Source organism: Macaca nemestrina, chromosome 6 (assembly GCF_043159975.1).
Source record: "Macaca nemestrina isolate mMacNem1 chromosome 6, mMacNem.hap1, whole genome shotgun sequence".
Classification (NCBI taxonomy): domain Eukaryota; kingdom Metazoa; phylum Chordata; class Mammalia; order Primates; family Cercopithecidae; genus Macaca; species Macaca nemestrina.
Genome location: NC_092130.1, coordinates 164287900 through 164300658, shown reverse-complemented (window position 1 = coordinate 164300658; position 12759 = coordinate 164287900). Strand labels below are relative to the sequence as shown.

Here is a 12759-nt window from a genome sequence, read left to right as displayed (position 1 = left end):
GCTTACTGAGCGCCTACCGAGTACACAAAGCATTGCTAAGCTCTGTGGATGCAGCTTCTGCCCACAGGAAGCTCCCAGTCTGATGAGGGCCTAATTACAATTGTGATATCTGCCACATCAAAGAAGCAATCGCTAAGTGCTAAGAGATCCCTTAAACTGTGCATCGAAAATTAGGGGAGGAGTGGAGAGACCAGGTTTCAAGAGGGTTTTGTAATAAATGGCCTCTGCCCTAAATTGTAGGGCCCCCATTAGTGTGGGGATTGGGGACAGGGGCAATAACTGCTGTTGGGAATTCAACAGGAGAGGAGGCCTGGGGTTGCAGGTGGAGACGCACAGTTCCTTAAGTAACTCCCAAAGGGAATAGTGGACCTTGAATGACCCCTGGTAACAGGAGGCTTAGTTTTTAACTAAAGGTGATACAGAACATCTGGCACTTCCGACTTCCCTTCTTAGGAGTATCCTGATAACCCGATGGAAAGTGGCCTGGGTGGTAAGGAAAAAGCAACGTGGAAACAATTCAGGTTTCATCCATATAAGAAAGACAGTTTTTTCCCAGGTGTGGGTCCTCCCTCTTGGCAGTAGCAGAGAAGTTTTTGAAAGATAAATGATGCTTTTATTGTGTCATTTGGCCTTTGTTTGGCGCTTGATACAGCCCAGGGTTTGCTATTCTAAAATCTGTCACTAGACAGAAGTGTGCCGCAGCCAGTGTGGAGAACATGGGGCAGGAGAGAGGAAGAACCAGGTGTCCCCATGCCCCAGACCAGTGCTGATGTGCTACCAGAAACGGGTTTGCAAGATTAAGCACCCCCCTCCTGCTTCCCCTGAATTCTAATTATTGTTGCGAGGATCTGTTGAAGTAGTAAAAGCTGCTGGCAACCAAGACACATAAAAGCTAAACTCCAGTTGCTGTGTGTAGTTTCCAACACTTATTTATTATCTCTGTTTAATAGTAAACCTGCCTCCCCACAGTTATGTGTTGTAAAGTCTATCCTTTCTCTCTCTCAAAATTACTCTGGAGAAAATGCTACGCAAATGGTTTTGCATAGACGGCTGGGCTAATTAACCTGTCCTTTTCACCTCCGACCTCTAATAGTTACAAACAAACTTAAGTAAGTAGACACAAGTAGACACTGGAATAGACATACAAATGGTGCTGCTGGGTGGAATTTTGTTGTTGTTGTTGTTTGATGATATTTGTGATGCTTGAGTAATTTATTCATGGCTAAGATCACAGAAACATAATGCTAACAATGGTTGAAATCAACCTCGTCCTCTAGTTTTAAGAACACGTCACATTCTTGAACTCCTGCAGGTAACCTTACTAAGATTCTCTTCTGAATTTTTATTGCTATATATTAGGAACAGAGTGATTAACACTAGTGAGCTAGATGATTTGACAATATATATCTGAGAAAAGGAAACTGGAAATGCATCTGAGAAAAAAAAAAGTCCATAGCCGCTGAATCTGAGACAGTTTAGAAAATGAGACAGCTCCAGTAAAGTCCAAATACATGTAAGAACTCTCTAACAGAGGCCACTCACCTTTCTCGTGTAAGAGTATGTGGAAAGCTTGTAATAGGAGAGAAAAATAATGAATAATTAATTCCCACTACAGGAAGTCTCCTAGGGCAAAATCAAGTTAAGACTTAAAAGGATGGAGAAATGCCACCCAGGCATAATATTTTGGGGAAATTTCTTTTCTCTAAAATATTATATATTAGAATATTACAGTAGCTCCATGATTCCTTAAACAAAAGGAGGCTCCTTGAAATGGTTTGGCTCTGTGTCCCCACCCACATCTCACCTTGAATTGTAATAATCCCCACGTGTCAAGGGTGGGACCAGGTGTAGATAATTGAATCATGGGCGCCGTTTCCCCCGTGCTGTTCTCGTGATACTGAGTTCTCACAAGATCTGGTGGTTTTATAAGGGGCTTCTCCCTTCACTCAGCACTCATTCTCGCTCCTGCCGCCCGTGAAGAGACGCCTTCCGCCATGATAGTAAGTTTCCTGAGCCCTTCCCAGCCATGCGGAACTGTGAGTCAATTAAGCCTCTTTTCTTTATAAATTACCCACTCGCAAGTGTTTCTTCATAGCAGCATGAGAATGAACTAATACTATACTTGTGTACATGTTGTATTGTTTATTAGCCTGCAGATAGCATTTTTTGTGTCGATAATTTTATGAAACCCTTTCTACCCTCCTCTCCTTGCTATTATACTCTGTTCCTTATTCCTAAATTTCCATAATTTTCTTGTCACTAAGAAAACCTGGATAGTTCACTCTAAGCACGGATAAGTAAGAGTATCACACAGCATCAGCAGCAACAGAGCAGTTGGAAAGGAAGGAAGTTCATCTCCCAGGTCTCTAACCCGACTTCCAAGGCCCAGCCCAGTGCCTGGTTCACAGAAGGAATTCACTGTTTCTACTTATGTTGAATGTCTGTTGTGCGTATACAAACTGAAATATTCAAACTAGAATAGTCTGTGTTTGACAAGCATTCTGTAAGGGATGTGCTTACCAGAAAGATAGTGGCCAAGATGTTGGCCACCCAGATATCAGTTGGGGTACTGCTTCCTAATCCCTAAAAGGAGTTTTTTTTAAGGCTTCAAAATGGTTACTTGAAAAGAACTAAGGTCACATGACAACAAGTATATCCTCCAAGGAGGCCTACCTGTCTATCCCCAGGTACACACATAAACACACACACCTATGATCCACAGGGGTGACTGCAGGACATTAACTTCCAACCCCTTCCCAACAGGAATCTGAACCAGCAGACAAAGTACTGCCGGGTCCTTGCTGCAGCCTCTTCCCCCACCCCCTTTGATGGTCCCGGTTCTGCATCATTGTACTTGCGTATCATTCACTCATTATTTCTTCAGTGCTTCATTCACTAGTCATCAGACATTCCTGAAAGGCTGACTGTGGGCTTCTGGTAAGATGAAAAGGACTGCTTATTTCTTTCATGGTGCTTAGGGCATAGACAATGGATAAAGACCCTGAAGAAGGTGCTGGGCAAAGGGAATGGGGAAGCCTGACGTGCACAGTCTGGAAGCAGGAGAGGAGCCAACATAGCCCTCAGTGGAAACCTGGAGGAGATCTAAGCTGGAGGATGGGGTGGGAGGAGCAGGAGGCTACTCACAGTGGGGCTCCTCCTGTATGATGCTAGAAGCTTCTGCTCTGTCCTGAGAGCAACAGGGAGCCATGGGTGGGCTTGCAGCAGGAGACAGAGGGGCTAGTCTGTGTTTCAGAAAGATATCTCCAGACCTTAGAGGACATAAAGCCTGGCAGAGCAAGGCACTGTCAGAGACTTTTCCCTTGTCATTCTCTAGAATGAGGGAGGAGGAAGAACCAGTTTGGAAGGGAGGCTGACAAGTTTCATTTTTGAAAATGGATCTGCATTTGGGTATCTCTGGAGATGCCAGTAAGGTTGTCGGGTACAGGGTCTGCAGCTCAGAAACCAGCAGGCATCCTGAACAAGACAGATCCAGGCAGACAGAATGGCTTGTAGGAGAACTTGGCAGAGGGCATGACCAAGAAGAGTTCAGAGGCACTGGCCAGTTCCGTGCGACTGCATGGGGGCATGGTATGTGATGAGACTTTTGGATAAATAGATCAAATAAAAGAAAGTTTTAAGTATCAGTAACAGAATTTTAGAAAAAAATCCTGTGAGCAGTAGAGAATTCCTGGAGTTTGTGGGTTTCTGTGTTGTTGTTGACTTTTACCAAGGAAGTGATAGAATCAAAGCAGCAGTGTCCTGAGGTCCCGGGAACTCCAGGCTGACTTCCATCCTCAAAGCAAAACTGTGTTGTGATTCTCTCTAAATCCAGGTCTGCAAATCAGGCCTCCAGTCTCAAGGGGGTATCTTCCATGCTAAAAATAGATGAGTGGAATGCAATGGAATAGCTATGAAAGTGACATCGCACAACCCTTCCAAGTGTATATTTGGCTTGTCACCTGTTACTAATTTTAGTTCATTAGAAATCAGGCACAAAATGTGGCGACGCTTGAGGCTATGAAAATGGCTGCAGGCCCTGCAGTCAGACCATGTCACACGTGCCCTCTTCAGTTATGCATACATGCTGCAGTCGGGTGCTTGCTGCACAGCCAGTGGTGTTTCTGGGGACCCATTAGCACTATGAAACCCTAATGTCTTCTGACCCATTCAAGAAATATGGCTCTACTTATTATAGTTCACAGTTCAGTATATTTGCTTGTAGGTTAATTCACTGAAAATGGATGCTCTCTCTACCTCTTGCTAAATAAAAATTAGAGAATGATGGCCAGGTGCGGTGGCTCGCGCCTATAATCTCAACACTTTGGGAGGTGGGCAGATCGCTTGAGCCCAGGAGTTGGAGACTAGACTGTGTAACATGATGAAACCCCATCTCTACAAAAAATATGCACCTGTTGTCCCAGCTACTCAGGAGGCTGAGGTAGCAGGATTGCTTGAGCCAGGGAGGTCGAGGCTGCAATGAGCCATGATCGCACCACAGCACTCCAGCCTGGGCAACAGAGCAAGACCCTGTCTCAAAATATATATATATATATATTTTGTTTTGTTTTGTTTTGTTTGTTGCTGTTGTCGTGAGTGCAGGAGTGAGAAGGTGGAAAGAGTAGAACAAGGGGTTTGATCTGTGACTGCTAACACTCAATTGAGGTAACTCACTACCTTCAGACTAGTCAGGAGGCTATTGTTTTGGACTAAGCTCCTCCACTAGGCCCCAACAGACCAGACCAAAAATCAGAATGAAGTCATTCATGCTGATGTTCCACATTGCCAAGCCAAACCTGAGTTGTTAACCGACCTCCAGAGCAGTCCAGAACAATCCGGAGACAGAAAGCCAAATTTCCCAAGCAGGCCAGTTTCAATCTGCATGGTAACGAAGTTCCCTCTACTCTCTCCCTTCCAAGGGAAAGTGACCTGATGTTAACCAATCAGTTATTTCTCTACTGTTCTGTTCCCCATTTCCACCTTGCAAGGAAAGTAACTTTGAAATGACCAATCAGCTTTTTGGTCTTTGTCCCTGCTTTCTTCAGCCCTTCTCTGTATGAAACCACCCTCCTCTACTCAACCCATTGGAACACTTCTATTTCATCAGATGAAGTTTGCTGGATTCTGGAATTACAAATAAAGTCAATTAAGATCTTAAAACTAAACCTGTAATAAGGTTGTCCTTTGATGCTCTGAACTATTTTTACTCCCAATACTTCTGGCACCAAATATGTGGGTTTTTCCATACCAATAACCAGTTCTCTAATTGTCTATACACCAGCTGGGTATCAAACAATCCACTTCTGACACTACCTGGTCTAACCCAGCAGATCCCATGGATTAAGGGATCAGCCCCTTAAGACTACCCCCATTTCAAATGCTAACCACAAGTCCTGGACCTCCCATACTTATAAATCAGAGGTTTCCATGACTGAGCTTGATTGATTTGATTGATTGATAGAGAGACAGACAGACACACACACACGCAAAGAGAGTCTCACTCTGTCACCCAGGCAGGAATGTAGTAGCATGATCATGGCTCACTATGCTGCCACCTCCCGGGTTCAAGTGATCCTCCCATCTCAGCCTCCAGAGTAGCTGGGATCACAGATGTGTTCCACCACACCTGGCTAAACTTTTATTTCTTCTAGAGACAGTGTCTCCCTGTGTTGCCCAGGCTGGTCTTAGGCTGGGCTCCAGCAATCCTTCCACCTCAGCCTGCCAAAGTGCTGAGATTATAGGCCTGAACCACCGCTCCTGGCTCAAGTTCAATAATTTGCTAGAACAGCTCACAGAACTCAGGGAAAACAGTTTACTTACTATTGCTAGTTTATTATAAAGGAAATTATAAAGAATATGAGTGAACATGCAGATGAAGTACATAGGGCAGGCAAGGTCCAGAAGGGTCCTGAATATAGGCACTTCAGCCCCACAGGGGAGTTGGAGTGTGCCACCCTCCTGGCATGTGGGTGTGTTTGCTCACTCACCCAAAAGCTGCTTGGACCCCTTCGTGTAGGAGTTTTTATGGAGGTTTCATTATATGGGTATAATTGATTAAATCTGTGACTGTTGGTGATTTTCAAAACCTCCAGTCCTTCTCCTTTCCCCAGGGGGCCTAAGGGTGGGGCCAGATGATCCAACCCTGTAATCATAAGGTCAGTTCCTCTGGCCACCAGCCCCCATCATGAAACCATCTAGCGATCAAGGAAGAATCATCTCGTAAGTGTAAACTCAAGCATGGTTAAAAGGGACTTATGCTCAAGCCTGTAATCCCAGCACTTTGGGAGGCCGAGGCGGGCGGATCACAAGGTCAGGAGATCGAGACCACAGTGAAACCCCGTCTCTACTAAAAATACAAAAAATTAGCCAGGCGCGGTGGCGGGCGCCTGTAGTCCTAGCTACTCAGGAGGCTGAGGCAGGAGAATGGCGTGAACCCAGGAGGCGGAGCTTGCAGTGAGCCGAGATCGCGCCACTGCACTCCAGCCTGGGCAACAGCGTGAGACTCCGTCTCAAAAAAAAAAAGGGACTTATGAAAAATAAATGATGCTCTTCTCATTTCTATCACTCAGGAAATTCCAAGGGTTTTCAAAGCTCTGTGCTAGGAACCAGGGAGGATGACCAAATATATATTTATTATATCTCAATATCACACTTCCCAGTTTTCACCCTCACTCCTGCCCCTCCTCTGCCCTAAACCAAGTACTTCGGTGTCACAAGCAGAACTATGCCATAAAAGGCCCATGGGGGCTTGCTCTGGGTTGCTTGCCTGGACAAGGTCCTGGATGGGACTGAAGGCCTTTCCTCTTTCTCCAGGGAGAAGAGATGCACTTAAACCCAGGGTCCCACAGGCTCAATGGGTCTCCTTCCAAAACCAGATTCCAATGAGCCCTCAGATTCTCCAAATACTGGGCAGCTGGATTTCCCAGACACTGTCCGCAATCTGAGGACATCTAATATACCTGTAGACTGTTCTCCCACTGAAAAGGTGGTTCTTGCTCTTGTCCATTAAAGAAGAGAGGTGGCAGAGAGTTGGAGGAGAGAGCCTCCTTCCCTGGCATGTCCATCCAGGGGTCTCCAGGAACATCCCGGCTGTGGCCCACACCTCTCTGTGTGGTTAAGAGGAGTATCGGATGCCTTCTCTTTCCAACCTTGGCTTATAAGTTTCCCCCAGGAAAGTCTGTGCCTTCACCTATACCATGTGGGCTGTTTGATTCCTCACAGCTGCTTCTGAGAAGGATGGGAGAAAATCAGAGATTCTCCTTGTACACGAAGTGGCATTTGCAACTGCTCTGTGAACTACAGTAACCCAAAGTCCCCCAAACAAGAAATATTGGAGCAGTTTTGATTCTGATCTCTCCTTCATTCTCTCATCGGCAGTAACCAACCGTTTATCAAATTTGCCCAAGACAGTGCTGGTTGATATCCACATTCTGGCGTGGTTATTAATAGTGCTTCACTTTCTTTCTCAGAGGTGTCCGGGTTTGGATGAGAAATTATATGGGCTCCCTGTTCATCTCCAACCTGTCAACAGTTGCTGAGAACTCCTCCTCTGAAGTGTTCTCACCTCGCCTAGTCCTTTTTTCTCCAGTCTCAGGGCTGCCATCCCTGTTCAAGTTTCAGTGCCTGTTGCCCATCTAAACTGCGTCAGCCTCCTGTCTCTTCCAATCCTCCCTGTACACCTCTCCTTTAAAACAGTGCTTTCAACCTGTAGCATCCACGCCCAAGCGCTTACAACGATGCCCAGTCACCTAGAACTGCTACACCTAAAGAAATTGCCAGCCGCCTTCTAAAGCTGGTTCATCTGGCCAGTCTCTTTCTAAAAGCCACATTTCTCACTGCTCCCAAATGTGAACACTTGGCTATTGTCAGGCTAGCTCATCTCTGAGTTCGTACTCCAAGCAAACGTTCATGTCCACGCTGTTGCTCATGCTGTACTATCTTTCCTTGTCTTTTTCAACCTCCTGGAAGCCCAGATCTTCCATCTACAGTTCAGCTTGCTCTTCTTGCACTAACCCTTAAGTAGAAAAAGCCTGTGTTTCTTAGTCATGAGGATCTGAATTTGACCCTCGATCCATCACTGCCCACTGTATTTCACTGATTATAAGACATATACGTATTTTTTTTCACTTTTAGCGTACCTGGAAATGGAATGTACTTTAGAATCTTAAGCATCTTAGATTCAACAAAGCATAGTAGCCTGTGACTTTGTGTTATGTGACACAGACTCTGTGAGTCTTGGTGACCTTGTCTTCAAAACAATTAACATTTTACCGTCGACACTGCTGTGGGAATTACTTGGAATAACCGCAGTTGAGACCCAGTGGGAGAATATCTCCATGAGAATCTGGATCCTGAACCCAGGCATTTTATAGTGACTTTCTTTTTTTTTTTTTTTTTAATTTATTTATTATTATTATACTTTAAGTTGTAGGGTACATGTGCATAACGTGCAGGTTTGTTACATATGTATACTTGTGCCATGTTGGTGTGCTGCACCCATCAACTCGTCATTTACATCAGGTATAACTCCCAAGAAGGCCTGGGCCGCATGGAAAAACTGTTGCAACCGATACCAAAGCTTGTGTCATCAAATTTCAGAACAATTCTCTGCAGTGTACAAAGCCAGAAAGAGAAATCAGTCCCATTCATGGGTGGTTTAACCACAGCTCTCTACAGAGAACTCTGTTCAGAGGAAATAGCTAAAGGGGCCATTTCTCCAGGGGTCATGAGCCAAGTAGCTTTCTGTTGGAAAAGTGTTGTTTGATGGACAAAGCTACAAAAGCAGTTTTGTCCTTAATTCTTCAGTAAAAAATCTTCAAAAGCTGATTTTATGTTAAAAGTCCACAAGTAGGTTTCTGAAGAATTGGGTCACAGGTGCATGTTTTAGTAACATCCAATTGGACAATTTCCATCTTCTTTCTGTATAAAAGTCTGCCCACTCCAAGAAGGCGCTAGCAGCCAGATGCCTGAGGTACAATCAAGCTGATTGGCAAGGGAATCTTTCCTTCTGCCTCCCTGTGCTGCTCCAGTGGGTAACAGTCCCAGCTCCAAACTCAGACCATTGAGGATTGTGTTTACTTCTTGCTTTTAATGTGGGTTTTCAGTGAAGGGATCTAGAACATAAGATGGGGGAGGGAGGGCAGGTGGAGAACCCTGCAGTGTAGGATTTGAATTGGAGCTATCAGTAAGTGGGAGATCATGATCTGATATTCTAGCTGTGTCCCTGAAAAAGCTTAGAATCAATAATACCCCATAGCAATAAGCTCGTGTAGGAACCAGGTTTTGGTTTCTGAATACTATTGCCTGCCGAAAAGAACCAGAGCTCCGGCCGGGCGCGGTGGCTCAAGCCTGTAATCCCAGCACTTTGGGAGGCCGAGACGGGCGGATCACGAGGTCAGGAGATCGAGACCATCCTGGCTAACACAATGAAACCCCGTCTCCACTAAAAATACAAAAAAAATTAGCCGGGCGTGGTAGCGGCGCCTGTAGTCCCAGCTACTCGGGAGGCTGAGGCAGGAGAATGGCTGGAACCCGGGAGGCGGAGCTTGCAGTGAGCCGAGATCGCGCCACTGCACTCCAGCTTGGGCGACAGAGTGAGACTCCGCCTCAAAAAAAAAAAAAAAAAAGAACCAGAGCTCCTTAGAGAATTGGCAAATATTAGGTCAGAGTTAGGAACATCTTGTGTATCAGAAAGCAAAGATGTGTTCACAGACCATTTAAAAGTCCATGTCAAAAAAATACAGAAGTCAGCTTGGAAAGGATCTCACTGGTCAAATCTGAGAAACTTTGAGGATAAAAAAAATAATCCTGGGAAACGACTGTAATGCATTGTATTTTTAACATTTCACGACTCTATAGTGATTCTCAAAAGACAGAAAGGACCAGCCTGGGCAACATGGGAAAACCCTTTCTCTACAAAAAATATAAAAATTAGCTGGGCGTGATGGTTATGTGCCTATAGTCCAGCTACTCAGGAGGCTGAGGTGGGAGAATCACTTGACCCTTGGAGGTCGAGGCTGCAAAGAGCCATGATTTCACCGCTGTACTCCAGCCTGGGTGACAGAGTGAGACCCTGTCTAGAAAAAAAAAAAAATGCTCTTTTTTTTTAAATTTTTTTGTTATACTTTAAGTTCTAGGGTACGTGTGCACAACCTGCAGGTTTGTTACATATGTATACATGTGCCATGTCGGTGTGCTACACCCATCAACTCGTCATTTACATCACGTGTAACTCCCAATGCCATCCCTCCCCCTTCCCCCCTCCCCACAATAGGCCCGGGTGTGTGATGTTCCCCTTCCCATGTCCAAGTATTCTCATTGTTCAATTCCCACCTATGAGTGAGAACATGTGGTGTTTGGTTTTCTGTTCTTGGCGATAGTTTGCTGAGAATGATGGTTTCCAGCTGCGTCTGTGTCCCTACAAAGGACACAAACTCATCCTTTTTATGGCTGCATAGTATTCCATGGTGTATATGTGCCACATTTTCTTAATTCAGTCTGTCACTGATGGACATTTGGGTGGATTCCAAGTCTTTGCTATTGTGAATAGTGCCGCAATAAACATACGTGTGCATGTGTCTTTATAGCAGCATGATTTATAATCCTTTGGGTATATACTCAGTAATGGGATGGCTGGGTCATATGGTATTTCTAGTTCTAGATCCTTGAGGAATTGCCATACTGTTTTCCACAATGGTTGAACTAGTTTACAATCCCACTGACAGGGTAAAAGTGTTTCTATTTCTCCACATCCTCTCCAGCACCTGTTGTTTCCTGACTTTTTAATGATTGCCATTATAACTGGTGTGAGATGGTATCTCATTATGGTTTTGATTTGCATTTCTCTGATGGCCAGTGATGATGAGCATTTTTTCATGTGTCTGTTGGCTGTATGAATGTCTTCTTTTGAGAACTGTCTGTTCATATCCTTTGCCCACTTTTCGATGGGGTTGTTTTTTTTTTTTCCTGTAAATTTGTTTGAGTTCTTTGTAGGTTCTGGATATTGGCCCTTTGTCAGATGAGTAGATTGCAAAAATTTTCTCCCATTCTGTAGGCTGCCTGTTCACTCTGATGGTAGTTTCTTTTGCTGTGCAGAAGCTCTTTAGTTTAATTAGATCCCATTTGTCAATTTTGGCTTTTGTTGCCATTGCTTTTGGTGTTTTAGACATGAATTCCTTGCCCATGCCTATGTCCTGAATGGTATTACCTAGGTTTTCTTCTAGGGTTTTTATGGTATTGGGTCTAACATTTAAGTCTCTAATCCATCTTGAATTAATTTTCGTATAAGGAGTAAGGAAAGGATCCAGTTTCAGCTTTCTACTTATGGCTAGCCAATTTTCCCAGCACCATTTATTAAATAGGGAATCCTTTCCCCATTTCTTGTTTTTCTCAGGTTTATCAAAGATCAGATGGCTGTAGATGTGTGGTATTATTTCTGAGGACTCTGTTCTGTTCCATTGGTCTATATCTCTGTTTTGGTACCAGTACCATGCTGTTTTGGTTACTGTAGCCTTGTAGTATAGTTTGAAGTCAGGTAGCATGATGCCTCCAGCTTTGTTCTTTTGACTTAGGATTGTCTTGGCAATGCGGGCTCTTTTTTGGTTCCATATGAACTTTAAAGCATTTTTTTCCAATTCTGTGAAGAAAGTCATTGGTAGCTTGATGGGAATGGCATTGAATCTATAAATTACCTTGGGCAGTATGGCCATTTTCACAATACTGATTCTTCCTATCCATGAGCATGGCATGTTCTTCCATTTGTTTGTGTCCTCTTTTATTTCACTGAGCAGTGGTTTGTAGTTCTCCTTGAAGAGGTCCTTTATATCCCTTGTAAGTTGGATTCCTAGGTATTTTATTTTCTTTGAAGCTATTGTGAATGGGAGTTCATTCATGATTTGGCTCTCTGTTTGTCTGTTACTGGTGTATAAGAATGCTTGTGATTTTTGCACATTAATTTTGTATCCTGAGACTTTGCCGAAGTTGCTTATCAGCTTAAGGAGATTTTGGGCTGAGATGATGGGGCTTTCTAAATATACAATCATGTCATCTGCAAACAGGGACAATTTCTCTTCTTTTCCTAACTGAATACCCTTGATTTCTTTCTCTTGCCTGATTGCCCTAGCCAGAACTTCCAACACTATGTTGAATAGGAGTGGTGAGAGAGGGCATCCCTGTCTTGTGCCACTTTTCAAAGGGAATGCTTCCAGTTTTTGCCCATTCAGTATATTGGCTGTGGGTTTGTCATAAATAGCTCTTATTATTTTGAGCTATATATATGTAATATGTATATATATGTAAGAGGAAATATATGTATTTCCTCTTATTATATTGACGTTCCATCAATACCGAATTTATTGAGAGTTTTTAGCATGAAGGGCTGTTGAATTTTGTCTAAAGGCCTTTTCTGCATCTATTGAGAGAATCATGTGGTTTTTGTCTTTGGTTCTGTTTATATGCTGGATTACGTTTATTGATTTGTGTATGTTGAACCAGCCTTGCATCCCAGGGATGAAGCCCACTTGATCATGGTGGATAAGCTTTTTGATGTGCTGCTGGATTCGGTTTGCCAGTATTTTATTGAGGATTTTTGCATCGATGTTCATCAGGGATATTGGTCTAAAATTCTCTTTTTTTGTTGTGCCTCTGCCAGGCTTTGGTATCAGGATGATGTTGGCCTTATAAACTGAGTTGGGGAGGATTCCTTCTTTTTCTATTGATTGGAATAGTTTCAGAAGGAATGGTACCAGCTCCTCCTTGTACCTC

At 43.9% G+C, this 12759-nt stretch overlaps 1 long non-coding RNA gene across 5 annotated transcripts in view; it reads left to right on the top strand.

The window, feature by feature from the left end:
* Positions 1 to 12759, top strand: part of LOC105492307 (uncharacterized) — a 75737-nt gene that overhangs the window by 1410 nt on the left and 61568 nt on the right. For 2 of the 5 annotated variants that reach the window (XR_011625123.1, XR_011625125.1), the window contains exon 2: positions 1951 to 2000. The exons of the other annotated variants lie outside the window; for them this stretch is intronic. This is a non-coding gene — a long non-coding RNA (uncharacterized lncRNA). The remainder of the gene's footprint in view (positions 1 to 1950; positions 2001 to 12759) is intronic. 5 annotated transcript variants of the gene reach the window in all.